Source organism: Astatotilapia calliptera, chromosome 19 (assembly GCF_964374335.1).
Source record: "Astatotilapia calliptera chromosome 19, fAstCal68.1, whole genome shotgun sequence".
Lineage (NCBI taxonomy): Eukaryota > Metazoa > Chordata > Actinopteri > Cichliformes > Cichlidae > Astatotilapia > Astatotilapia calliptera.
Window position 1 is genome coordinate 4,686,672 of NC_137440.1, and position 15,216 is coordinate 4,701,887.

Below are 15,216 nucleotides of genomic sequence, written 5' to 3' on the forward strand. Positions count from 1 at the left end.
GTAGATGGAGTTATTGAGCAAGCAGAAAAGAGACGCAATTAAGACTCTTACTTAACAGAAAAATCTCTTGGAAAAGGCAAATGCATCAGTTTATTGCAAAATATTCACGTCTAATGAATTCTTCTTTTCTTTTTTTATTTTCTCTTTGAAATGTTATATTTTATTGGTAAGTGACCTTGTTAAGTAAAGATGGTACCATCTGAGTATTTACTAATCAATCTGTGTAGTAAAAGAATGGCTATATGTAAAATATTATACTTTCAGGCAGGTCAAAAAGTCGAGCTCTGCCACAAGCCTAGCAGATTAGATAATCTTACTGTTGTAATGTTCTTCTATGCATCCATTTGGGAAATCTAGTTTAGCCTGCTCAAAGTTGCTGCACACCTGCAAGGTGCTTTGCAACCCACCTCCACCTGAGCTATCAGTGTCATATCTGTTATCATTGACACCTGCTTTGCTCTGGGCTGGGGTCCTTTTGCTACCCTCCCCATCTTAAACTTAGGACGGGGAAGTTGCACAACAAAGCCACGGTGCTAAGCGTTACTACAATCACTCCTCTTGTGAGTGTTATGGTCTGGACAGAAAAAAACAGTAATAACCTTAAAGAGTAGGATAATTGAGAAGCCCTACCATTTGGTAGAATGGGCTATGATTTTGACCACTGTTTTTGATTGGGTCATCTCTTTAACACTGCAGCCCCTCTTGCTCGCAGTTCAAATCAATATAATCGCTCTAGGAATGCTACACTAGTATTATATTTTTAACAGGCCAACTAACACCTCCACCCCTCTCTCTTTCATCCCTTCTCTCCTGCTCTTTCTTCTCCTCTCATCCCGCTCCTCTAATCCGTCCCTTGTCAGCCGTGGAGAATCAGCAGCATTTTGTCTTTCTTATGGAAATGGAATAAATAAGCTCCCTCTTATTAAATAAATACAGAGTCCCTTCACCTTAAAGACTCTCATTAGTGGCGATGGAAGCGGATTTGTCTTCGTTAATTGGGGATGAGACGAGCAAGCGCCATCTAAACCACAGCGTTACGCTTACACGCAAACACACATGAACACACACTGGTGCTTGCAAAAGCAAAACACGCAGCTTGCACAAACAAATTCCTGTCAAGGTTAGAAATGCACAAACACAGCTTGTGTGACGCACATTTACACACACACATAATTAGGTACACAAGTTTCAAAGGTGTGATGGTTGTGCTCTGCTATTTAACATGTGTGTTTTCATTTGTAGCATATCAAAAAAGATTGTGCACATTTATTTCCACATGCTAATCTGGTTATGTATGTTTGTGTGTGTGTTCAGGTTTTTTGGGGGTCCGCTGGGACAAAGGGGATTACATGGGTGTAATCCCTTTAATAAGAAATCCCTTTAAGGCAATTTAGTCCCCTCATAAAGTCTCATCTGGAGCAGAAAGTGATGATTAAGAAATGAGGCTGATCACTGAATAACATACACACACACATTCAGACCCTGGTGCACCATGGGAGTTAGTGTTCATGTTTACACATTACAGTGCTAATTGGATCTACATTGTTCTTCCTTGCAATAACACGCTGACTTTTAATCAATTAAAACTTGGCATAACTATTTTACATAAAGTCACTGGTGGAGCTAATTACACAGAGGAAACAATGTAGAAAAGAAATTAGACATTCTGACACTTGCTGCAACAACACTTTAAAATAATTATCATGCAGCAGACCGAAAAATAACACATTACTGTAGACAAGTATGTGTCAGCTAGAAGTATGTAAAGGGTAGTGGCATTTAAAAATTTTTATAACCCTAGAAACAGTTTAGATGTATTCTAACATTGAAAGTAAATAAAAGTAGAGCTTTGCTCTAATACTAACAGAACTGACTTTTTTTTCTGGGGGAAAAAAAAGACATCCCCCACTTTTATTTCCAGTGGTCCTAATCCCCTTCTCTACTCGCGGGGTGATGATCAGTATAAACATCACAATGGATTCATAATAAATTATTTTTAAAAAACATATGGCAGTTAATAATTGCTATACGTTTGACAGTGTTCATCCAAAGTTTCATTCAGATCGGCACATCCGTTAAAGAGACAGATGGAAGGGAGGAAGCTGTTGAAATATTTTTATTATTATCCTTTATTTCTCCTGGTGAAAAGCCAGCAAAAGTTACAACAAACAGAACTGGCAGATAAAGTAAATGTAATGAAATTTCAAAATAAGTGTTCTTACAGAATTCAAAAATTAAAATGAGTTGAAATTTGTGCTAAAAACACTAAAGGTCAGGTAAAATAATTTCCACAGTTATCTCTTCCTTTGGTAAATGCTACCATTAGCTGCAGTACTCAAACACTGGTGCAGTCTTACATTGCACAGACATAGTGGGCATTTATGCTTCAACGGTAAATGGACGCCATAGCCGTAAACTCCCCTGAAATTGTACTCTGGAACCAACAGCAAAAACTGCTGTGCCCCTAGAAATTCAACTTCATGATTGGCCTGCTCAGCCTGCCTCCTGTGCATTTTCCAACTATTTTTATGTAGTTTTTGAATTTATTAGTGAGAGAATAACAAACATTGCGTAACTAGGATGAATAATTATCCCAGCATCAATATAAGTACTCACAAATATCAGGAAATTACAGGAGGAAGGTTTCTGAAACTGTTGGAATGGATGTTAGGAAATGTACAAAGTGGAAAAAATTAAGGGATGAACACACCTGGACCACATCAAAGACACAAAACCCAGGAGAGACAAATTTATTTGAGTCTATTGGATGTCACCACTTAACCACTTATAAAACAACGGACACGACTACGCTGCAATTAACAGGAAAATTAGGTGTTTAAAAAGTCCATGTAGCATGAAAAAGGTTTACTTTAAACTGTAAAAAAGAATATTAAGGAACCCAAAATAAAAACATGGAGCCACAAATGAGCAGAATAGGAATCTGTCTGGGAACAGTGGAGGAGTTAAAAGTTGCCCTAAGCTTTATGTTTTATTAGATAGTGGATGCTAATATCTTTAATGTTATGTTGTGCATGTTCGCAACACTTTATACATGAAGAGTAAATCAAGAATCTGTTCCAAAGATCACCTTAACACACAATGAAAGAATCTAGGCCAAAGCAGAAGCCGAAAGTTTCAAGTTTTCACTTGAAGCTAAAATTATTTAACATTGTACATTTAAAATGCAAAATTTCTACAATGCCATTACAACTCAACTTGCTCAGTTGACAAGACACCTCTACATTAATTTTTCGTTCATGTCAGAAGAAGCTAGGAAAGGAAACGAACGTGTGTCTCAGGGTTATTATTGTTAACGAAAACTAACGAAATAACGAAAACTAGAAGTGAAAAAACATTTTCGTTAACAGAAATAAAAATAAAAACAACAAAAGGAAAACTAACTAAAACTGTAATGAGTGTTCACAAAACTAACTAAAATTAACTGAATTTATAGCAAAAATGTGTTTAGTTTTCATTGATGTGTGCGTGTCATACAATAGTCAAGGGTGAAAATGAAGTTTAGTTTCCAGATTTATTCTTGCTGTGTCTCATTATGCCAGCAGGTGGCAGTACGTTAGTCGAGTCGTCTGTGTTGCTGCTCCGTCCACGCGCAGAATCATGTCAGGAAAAGTCGGGAGAAAGCGCCAGAGTCCAATTTGGGATTACTTTGAATATGACTGTGTTTTGGATAAAGCAAGTGTCTTGTAGTGGAAAGAGACAAATTATGAGGGACATTTCTAAAGGGGAAAAATTCCCACAAACCTTAAAGTGCACTTGAAAAGCTCACACAAGAAGGCTAACCTAGCTTACCTTGAGAAGGTAAGGGAGCACACTCAACCCTCTTCCCCAGAAACAGACGCTAAGGCAAGGCAGCGTGATGCATCCCGAGACAACAGGACGGGGATATCTACATAACTGTGTGAGTCAATTGCCTTCAAAAAGTTTATCAATTCACTTGAAACAAAATTACGAACACCCGGTGCTGCAAGAGTTAAAAGTCTAATTGGGGCCAAGATATACATTTTATAGTTGCCTGGTATCAATGGTTGTTCATCTGCCTTTATTCATTCATTTATTTAAAGAACCCATAGGTGGGAATGTGAGTTGTCTGTCTCTGCGTGTTAGCCCTGCGACAGACAGGTGACCTGTTCGGGGTGCAGGGTATGGTAGCTGGAATAGCAACATACCCAAGGATAAGCAGAAGAGAATGACTGATATGATGAAACTTAATTATTGCAAACACAACTAAAACTATAACTGAAACTAATCAAAACTAAACTGAAACTAAGGATTTTCAAAAAAATAAAAACTAAACTAAACTAGCAAACAATTGGTAAAAACTAATTAAAACTGATATAAAATTGAAAATCTGAAGTCAAAACTAAATAAAAATAAAAACTAATGAAAATTGCAAAACTATTAAAACCCTGGTGTGTCTGTATGTTCCTGCCTTAGAGCCACCATGCCAAAGTGCAATATGTTTACTTGGCGGATAAAGTGACTCCTGATTTAACACACACAGTTTGTGCCAGTTTCTGTTTTTCACCAAAACACAGCGCTGAAGATGTATGGCAGCCTACGTTTTTTAATCAGGCGGGAACCTTGGCAACAGCAACATCTATATATCAAGCTATCCTTCCAGCTTTCCATACAGAGGTTGGCCAAGAGATTTAATACCATTTCTTTTTTCTCTTTCTCCTAATATCTCGTGTATATGGGGTAGCGAAGTGCGACTAAATTCAGCCTACACAGTAGGCAATGTTTTCAGGGACATGAAGATGTTGGAATAGGTTTCCAACTTTGTGGGGACCTGGACCATCATGATTTACCTACGAAAACATAAACAAAGAGAAGGGAAATGTGGGACATTAAAGTTGTCTAGGACTCGAGGTGGCTAAACTATGACACAAAACTGGGCATTCACATTTGTTAAAATATCCAGTAATGCATCCATTCAGTCAGCACTGCTCTATAAAGATGGAAGAATAGGTATGGGGTAGTCAAAGTTCGTCTGGAGACCTTTATCAAAACAGGCTTCGTCTTTTCAATCTTCTCATTATGTATTATTTGAAAAGGATGGACAACAGATACACTAGCATATTGCAATTCCCCTGCATCAAAGCTGGTTCGGGCCACTCCAGCATATCACTCAGACACAGGAAAAGCAGGACTTGAAATGGACTGGAAATGACGACGGAACAAATCCAACTTATGTGATTCCGCTGAATCAATCTTCCATGTTCTGTTCAGGGTATGTTTAACCTCTCCTTTACCAAAAAACAAAGGAATGATTCAAACAACAGATAAAGAAATACATACATAGTGCTATCAGGGGTTTAACAAATTGAGGGATGTGCTGGCTGAGTGGTGACCTCAGCATAAAAAAAAGCCTCTCATCACTCCCATCAGGCTCAGTATGCATTTTGACATTGTTTGTCTGCTTAGAGTCTTTAGATAAAACTTATTAAAGCACAACAGACACGCAGGCTTTATCGCTTCACTCACCCTCCCAGACAAGGACATCAAGTGACAAAAGACAATAAGAATGACGGCGATAACCGTGTCAAACGAGCACAGAGTGAGTGAGAAAGTGTTTTGCGAATGAATCCAAATGTTAAGCGAGTGTGTTCGTGCGAATCAAAGAACGTGTGTGTTTATGTTCGCCCTTCTGCATCCTTATCAGTCCCTTCTCCATATTTTAGGACGTGCACATGTGTGATGGAAGAGGGTGCTGTCAGCTGTAATTACTGCAGACATACTAGTATTCGCGGCACACTGCTCAGCTATGTGAACCTTGCATTTAGAGCAGGAAACCAAAAAGTCTAGGTTGAGGTTTCTGCCGAACACTAGTTTCTAAATTAAACTGGGCTTTCCTCAACTATTAGCTGGTGGGTTAGGGTTAAAGTCAGGGTAATGTAAGTGATTCCTTTTTTAAGAAGCAAAATCATGGTCTGAATGAACTCTTGTGCCAAAATAGGAGCTCTATAAAGTCTGTTATAGACTCCTCTTGTTAGCCAGTGTCTTTTCATTTTATTTTATTATTTTTATTTTTTGTATATGTATAGTGTAACAATGCTGGAGCTGACAGGTGGAAGAAAAGGGAAGAATAAAAGAAAAAGAGAGGAGAAATAGGAGAAAATATAAGTGATTCATAACAATATGTCTTTCATGGAGGTCATAAAGCAAGTGAACCGAGAGCTGTTTTTACAGAGACTTCGATACAAGCAGACTAGGGCTGGGCCATATCATACCGTTCACGGTAATACCGGTATAACGTTGGGCAACGATAAGAAAATGAAATATTGCGATAGAATATGAGTAAAACGCGCATGCGCAGTGCCTTTGTTTTCGTACGCACATGGGGGTGACGGAGAATGAGAAAGGCGAAAGCGGATCGTTGAATGAAACAGATGAACCAGAATTGGTTTTTAAAAATGCTGCAACTTCAGTGGTGTGGAACTGGTTTAGCTTTCGTACGTCAGATACACAACAAAGCACTATTTTTGGTAGAGCATGCTAGCAGGCCGTCACTTAAAATCAATCCTTTGATTTTCTGAAAATCGACAGTGCCCCTTATAATCCCGTGTGCCTTATGTATGAATTCTGGTTGTGTTTACTGACCTCGAAACGGTTTTATGTACACGGTGCTCGAAAATCTGTCAAATGTTTTAGTACAACTTTGCTAAGCTACGAAGCCGCACCGCTTGATGGATTGTCGGAGCATTACGGCTATCGTAGGCAGAGCAGAGTGATACGTACTGTGCTTCAACATAATATTACCGTATTGTGTGTGTGTATAACCTCTTTTTAAGTTTTGTGGATATTATACATGGTTATGCTGAGGATATGTCGGCCAGTTTCCACTGGAAATGCCTTTTGGTTAAACTGTCAGCAAGGAATTTGCATTTGCACTGTTACATTTTTATATAACTTTAATGCACATAAAAAACAGCTGCTTGTTTCAGTGAAAATACATTGATGTTTTGTTTTTTTTTGCACTAATAAAGTTGTTGAGTTGTAAAATATTTTGTCTGGTGTCAATTATATCGTCAGTTATATCGTGATAAATATTTTTGGTCATATCGCCCTGCTCTAAAGCAGACTTCTTTTTGCCCCCTCCTAGTCACTGCAAAGGGCGTAGTTTAATGTATTTCCAGACAGACCTGGAGAACATGTCCATTGTTTCTGTGCAATCCATTCTTCCAATGTGATCCGATGTCCTTTGGCTCAGTTCAATTCAGTTTTATTTATAGAGTGCCAAATCTCAACAGTTCCCTCAAAACAATTCACACTGTAAGGGAAAGACCCTAAAATAATACAAACCCCAACAATCAGAGGACCCCCTTGTGAACAAGCACCTTGGTGATAGTGGGAAGGAAAAACTCCCTATTAACAGGAAGAAACCTCTGTCAGGGAAGGGCAGCCATCTGTCGCGAACCTGTTGGGAGTGAATGGAGGGAGACAGGACAAAAGACACGCTGTGGACGAGAGCCAGCAATGAATAATAACTAATGATTCAATGCAGAATGGTGTATAAACACAAAGAGAGTGGAAAGAGGTGAGTGAAATGTTCAGGACATCACGGAAAGCCCCCAGCAGCCTAGGCCTATTGCAGTGTAACATTAGGTCATGTGTTATTTTGGAAGTGCCATCTTCAAACAGCTTTATTTGACGGTGAAATGTAGCTTTGGGGCAACAAAGAGTGAGGGGTCATGCTCTTTTGCTGTGTTTGACCATAACCTAAAGTTCTATATCTGGAACAATTCTCAGTAATACAAATTATTTTCCGTTTTGCTTCCTCTGTCTCTTTAAACAATGCTAAACTGTCGACCCAACAGCGTACACCTCGGCCTGTGTGACAAAAACCATGAGCCATTAAGAATGAATTACAAAGCCGGTCTAGCCCTCGTAACTTTTCACCACCATTAATTACACCTCCAGCTCCAGAGTACGAGAAAGAAAAACACAAATTTCTTCATTTTCATTGTGAAAGGCGCAGCCCTGGCAAACTAAATAACAAATAAAAGACATGAAATCCGAAGCGTTGAATTCCCATTAATCACATTCTCACTCTCTGTATCACACTTTAATTAATATGGCAACATTTTAAAACCACACACACAGAAGCACACGTACCTCAAAACAGTAAAAAACCTCTGTGTGACTTTGTAAAGTACTAATCAAATAAATTGATGTTGGCTCGCAGGGTTCAGAATTAATTACAGCATTAAACATTAGCTAAGTGGGGTAATATTCCAAGTTTGATAGTGCATAATTACTCTGCTGTTAATGATTCATGGGGCGTCGGCCTCCGTTAGAGGCGAGGAGCGAGTAGAAATGATGGACATCAGCTCATGTGTCAAAAAACTGCAGACCAACTTCATTTCCTCCTTAAAGGATAGAAATATTTTACATGTTTTCTGAAATCTTGCGGTTTTCGCTTGGAGCTTTTGAAAATCTTAATTAAACTGAATAATTTACACTTAAACATAGAAACTTAAGTGTCAGCAGCGAAAGAGATAAAGCTAAGCCATCAAATGTAACACTTGAGTAACCAAGCAACTCAATAATGTGCACACTGTGGGGAAAAAAGACAGAAAACAAAGCCTGTAAAATAACAAAAGAAGGTCATGAATACTGAAGATGGCACTACATATTTACCTAATTTATCCTATTCTGATTTGTCTACTACAAAAAGCTAAGAAACATCCTGCTGTTAAGCTTACCATACTTATTTTATTCTGTTAGCCTGCGGTCCCTGCAGGAACTGTGGGATTGTCAGGCACTTGAATTCCAGGGTGATTCCAGGTGAAAACCTACTCTTTATAATAACTCTAGTTCTTTGTTTTATTCTTTTTGCACACTTGCTTCTTTTAACTTCCCAGAATTTGCTTTAAAGCATCAAAATGTCTGAATAAAGCATTTGCCTGACTGTAATCATGTAAAATTATACACACACACACATATATATGTATATATATATATATATATATATATATATACACATATATATATATATATATGAGAGAGAGAGAGAGAACAAAAAACTGGTTCCATATGGTGCAAACTATGTGTAGATTTTGTTTGTGTTCCAGAGCGCTTAATATTCATAAGTGCATATGTGTATTAGTGCATAATGTTTATATAGTATGGAGATTAATGTGTCTGTGACCACACTCCGTTCTCATATATGTGTGTGTGTGTTTGAGAATAAAGCTAGAATCAAGCTGGAAGACTTGGTGTATTATCAGTCAGATGAATGGGGATGAATCTATATAGCAAGCACATGCATGCATGCATGCACGCATACATACACACACATGCACACACACAGCTGATATCAAGACGCTTTCCTTGTCAACACCTCAGAGGATGACAAATGAATGGTCCATTATGAACTGTTTGCCACGCTCTGTTTGTGTGTACGTGTGTGTGTGTCAGTCAGCCTCTGATAGATGGTGATTTATTAGGCAAAACAAAACACCGAACACTGAAAGCAATCACTTCATTGGGGGAGTGAGAAAGAGGGGGAGAGAGACAGAGGTGGCTATATAGCACGGTGAACAGTAAGAGGTGTCACACAGGAGGAAGTAAGAGGTGTCGTACTTTTCCAGGTCTAAATGAATTATGGCACATCAGCTATTCTCTCTGAAAGTTAAGTTTGAAGTGAATGAGTAGCAGTGTAACATGGCGTTCCACGGAGACCTCCAGTATGTTTAATGTGTTTTTTATAAAACCCAATGTTGCTAGATTAGTGCGTCTGTTTGATTTTCAGAAATTTTACTTCAAATTAAGTTTAAAAAATATTAAAAAAGAAAAAAAAGGCAAACAGTTCCAACTGAAATAGATTGCAACCTTAAAAAGCAAAAAGAAACTAATTCTGAACCTGAGAATGATAGGCATGAGCGCGAGTCTGTGACTGATAGATAAGGGTTGATCTGATATTGGTGTGTTGCAGTTGTTCCTCCAACATCATATTAATGCGGCTCCAGACACATTATTGCAACTAACCAATCATGTTATTGTGATTTTTATCCTTTATCACTGGGGAGAAGTCTGCATTAAAGGCTTGCTTCCAGACTTTCGAACACAAGGTTACAATTGCAAAGGGTCTATTTTAAACCAACCCATGATCTATACTAAACATAAAGTATTTCAGTCAGAACCTTCACATTCACATCCAATTTGATTTCTGTGTGCAGTAAATTATATTTGATGGTTTGCTCTGTTCTTGGACTTCCCTGACTTTCCATAGGCAGAGCTGGAAGAAAGCAGAACGGCGGCAAGAGCCCTCAGCAGGCAATAGCAGTCATCGTTGGCAACAAATATGCCAACTGATAAAGTCAGAAATGGCACGAAAAACCGGAGTTGGGGTAAAGGTGGACTGCAGCGCAGCATGCAGATACTGAGCTAACATTTGATGTTGATCGGCAAGCTGATCTTCCAGGATTATAGCTGAGCTGATTTTGAATTCTGTTTGAACTTGCGCCAGGCTTGAATCAAATAATAGAAAAATAATTAATAGATAATTAACACTATGTTTTCCCGTCATGGACTTTGTTATCTACTGTAGTGTGCAAAGGTCTTGAGCCATCCTTGATGACTTTATATATTTTTCAAGAAAACCAGCATATTGGTGCAACCATTTATTTAAATGTGCAAATACACAATGAATACAGGATTTTAAGGCAAAAAAGAAAACTTATGTACAATTCTAAGGAACCTGAAAATCTGAATTTGGGCTACCTTTATTCTTCACAGGCACAGCCTGAACTCTCTTAGGTGAGCTTGATTGATAGTTGTCTTCTTAAAGGATGTTCCAAAGTTCTTCCTTGAATGTCGACTGCCTTATGTTCGCTTCTCTGTCAGGATAAAGGTGCCCTGTGTGTTTTTTTTATCCAGCTATGCTTTTCTTGCAATAGCGGCATGGTTGGAATTGCTGTCATGCTAAAAATTAAGCTGTTTATCTGATGTAAGTGGTATTGCATAGCGGCTCAACTCTGATGGTACTTTTTTGTGTCCACGAGTCTATCAATTTTGACCACATCCTGAATATCACTGTCTAAAATGCAGGCCCAAACCATGACAGTGCCTCCACCATGTTTTATGTATAGCTGTAGACACTCACTGTTGTCACTGTTGCTCTGTCCTGACTCCCTACATACACTGAAAAAAAGAACATGTTGGATTTACATGATTCAATAGTGGACACTGGTTGCACACAATTGTTTTGCTTTGGCAGAAACTTAAACAACTGAGTTAAATCAACATTACTTATTCATATTCAATAAACCTGCGCATTTTATGTTAATAAACCATGATTGAAACATGTTTAGATGAAGTAAGTTGAGCTCTTGGAATATTTTAATCCTTCACAATTTTGTGACTTTATTCCAACACTATTCAATAATGTTTACCGAATAACTACTTGGTCATTAAATACTACATGTTGTCATCTATTACATAACGTTCAACAACGTCTAGAGTCTGGTTAACATAAAAAGTGAATGGATTTACAACAACTTCATCACTATCCATGCTCCTTTATCCATGTTGCAGGGGGGGCTGGGGCATAAAAAGAAGATGGGGTAAACCCTGGACAGCTCACCACACACAGAGACAAACAAGCATTGGCAGATCCTACATGATTTAATTAGGTTCACCATAGAAACATGAAATTATTTTGTTTAAATTACAAGTTAGACTTTTGTAAATGTAACAACGACCATTGACAATCATTTGAACCAAAAATTTCAAATTTGGACTAATCGCTCTATAAGATTTGGTTCCAGTTCTTCTGTAATTTGCCATACCTCAACCTATTTTTTAGGTCTTCTAGTTATTTTTTGTCTTCCTCAAGTTTGAATGAAAAAAAAATGCTTCTATGATAGATCAGTAGTAAGTAGTAGGCGTATGTTTAACCAGTGTTACCAACACCAGATTGTGAGATTTATTCATGTTTCACTTGTATGAATAAAAGGGTTTCAGTGTTGGATATGAGGTGGTCTAAGTGATGTGGAATACTCTCTTGGATTAATAATATTCCAAGAAGACTTTTCCACCAGGGCAAGAATGAAATGTTTTAATGTCTTCATTTTCTTTTCTCCCCCTCAAAAGAAAAAAAAGTTAGAAATGAGTGTTTCATCTTGCAAAGATGGTTGTTCTGTTCATATCATGTAGCATTAATTTAAGTTTCTGTTTAGTGTAAAACAGTCACTGAAAACATACATTTATTTTTAAGTTAACTTAATGTGCATTTATCATAGATAAATTTGAAGAATATAAAAACAGGAAACTCTAAAGTGTAACTGGTTGTTACTGTTGGTCTCTTTGCCAAGTTCAAGCATGGAAATATCATCCTCACACTGCTGGAATCATTGTAACTAGAATGTAACTCCAAACCACACATCGACACTTTTGCCTTGACCTTCTCTCTGTCTTTCACCATCTTTGTTATTGATATCAACATAGTGGGATCATCATTTTATTCTGTGTCCATGTGCTTGTATGTGTGTGTCTGTGTGAAGGGGGAAAAAAAACCCTTTTCAAATCTATGATAAATCGCTGGACACTGAGGAGTATTTGTCTGTGTGTGTTTGAGACTATGCTGGCATGTGTGTTGGCTTACCCTCCTGAGAGGGACTGAAAATAAGAGATCCTTCACCAAGATCAATACACACACACACTCACCAAGCATCCTCTGTGTCCCAAATCACTAAAGCTTCTTCAACTTGCTGACTTGTTAAACTGATAGCACACGCACACCACAGGAGTGTGTGTGTGTGTGTGTGTGGGGGGAGGGGGGGGGGGGTATTCATCATCTATCTCTTCTTTCACTCTTTCTAACTGACCCTCTCCTCTCGGGAATCAGGTTGTGGAGTGATGACTGTAGGTGAGGTGCAGTCTGGGTGCTTTAAAGAGTCATGGGATGACACACTGACTTAAGACTCAAACACACTACAAGACCAAATCACACACTTAAGCCTGCAGAGAGGGTGGGGTATTTTTTTAAACACACACACACATACCCACACACACACACAGGATTAAATCACTCTGGGTTTCATGTCATTGCATTGGTTCAGTGGAAATTTACAGCCAGACACAGGGACTCAGAGGACACACACACACACACACACACACACACACACACACACACACACACACACACACACACACACACACATATATATATATACACACACACACATATATATATATACACACACATATATATATATATACACACACATATATATATATATACACACATATATATATATATACACACATATATATATATATATATATATATACACACAAGATTTTGTAGGCTGCACATGCATCATTGTTACAGTTGTTACTGGTCACCACTAGAGGGCATCGAGTCACAGAAAAAAAGCATTCCCGACAATGATCAAGTCAGGACAATATTTCATCCTATTTATTAAAAAAAAAGAAATGGGAAAGAAAGTTAAAGAGGACACAGTTGTGTAAGGGTTAGTAGTTTACCCTTGTACAATATAGACCGTATATATATTGGCCGTTGGAGCATATTAAAGAACATTAAAAGGAGGCCTCGGCATATTAGAGAAAACATTTACAAATGAAGACACTCATCTTCATTTACAAATGTATACACACAAAATGTTAGTTATTTCCTGTTGAAAGCTCTGCTTTTTTTTGCACGCGCGTACCTGCATGCGTGTGTGTGTGTCTGAGACAGGTCTGCCTGTTGTGAGGTGGCAACAGCAACGATTAAGGGAGATGAAAAGAGCTTCAGTTTAATTAAAGATGAAGATAAATGTGCTGTAAACACATGCACACGTTTAAATGCTCTATTTGAATCTACACATCCACATAAAGAGCACAATGAAATGCATACTGTATACGTGATACTGTGTAATGCACACGTTCCGAGGCAAATTCCCAAACATGCTCGATGCCTCGTTGGCTGACAGCTCAGAAACACACAGACTCGACCAATCTTTAACAGCTGACGTAAATACGAGCATCCATATTTCACACTGAGATTTAAAAAATGGTCTCGTGGTGATTCTGTTTTTTAAACTATCGACTGGCACATTCACTCATGGAGTGTGATGAACGAAGGGGAGACGTGCGCGTGCACACGCACAAAGTGTGGACGTGCTGCGAACATGGATTTAGGAAACCTGACGATTTGTTTGACTGCCGTCTGTCCTTTCTCTTTCTATCTATTTTATCACTTTTCAGTCCTTTCTCCCGCTTTCTCTCTTCCAGCCATATATTTTCCAGGTCTCTCACCCACTCACAGACTCCACTGTGTTGCTCTGGAGACCCGAAAATCTCTCCTCTGTTCTCCCCAAATCTCACAACAATGGGGGTCTTTGAACGTTTAGAGCGAGGGCCCTAGACACTGATAAGCCCAGTGTTGAACGTCCAAACGCCAAGGCCAATCCCTAACTCCCAGTGCATTATAGGACTCTGATAAGGACACAATGGAGGAGCACTTTTATCGTGTTTCTCATGCTAATACATCCACTGCTGCTTATTCTTTTTATTGAGGAGATTTCATTTGTTTGGTGTGTTAATGACTCGTACAGTGCTTCAGGTGATGTGTGTGCGTGCTTGAGGCTAAATCTCATCCATCCTGCAGAAAGGTCCTCGGGCGAAATAACACCCACACACACACACACACACGTACAGTTTAAATAAGCCTTGAGGTTACGTATACTCAGTGTGTGTGTATGTGTGTGTGAATCTCGAGGTCACTTTGCTTTATGCATAGGCATGACTTGAAACAAGGCCCTTGTTTTGTGTGTGAAATGCAGCCACACACAGCAGAAAGAAAACCAGCATTTTAAAGCCACCCAGGTCATGTTTCTTGGAAACATAAAAAGATTATTGTTCATGAAACACATTTAAAACTTTGCTATCTACATATTTATTCTATTTTCCTTAAAATAAAAATCAATCATAACCAATTAAACATATCATATTTAGTCCTGGTCTTCCACTGTTGGATGCACTGTGGAAACATCAACTGACTGACTGATATGTGGAACTGTAAAAGGTTTAATGTAACATTGTCAGCTAGCAATTATGTGACAGCAGTCCGGTTTATAAATCTTAAAGTAGAACACAAACTTTTTGAAAACGTAATAATCCAAATGACTGGCAACCCTCTGAAATGTTTTCTGCATTAGGCTGACATTTATGGAGTAAAATTAGGTA

The 15,216-nt window shown here is 38.4% G+C and overlaps 1 protein-coding gene across 4 annotated transcripts in view; it reads right to left on the minus strand.

Moving 5' to 3' along the window:
* Positions 1-15,216, minus strand: part of npas3 (neuronal PAS domain protein 3) — a 374,776-nt gene that overhangs the window by 59,693 nt on the left and 299,867 nt on the right. The window lies entirely within an intron of this gene.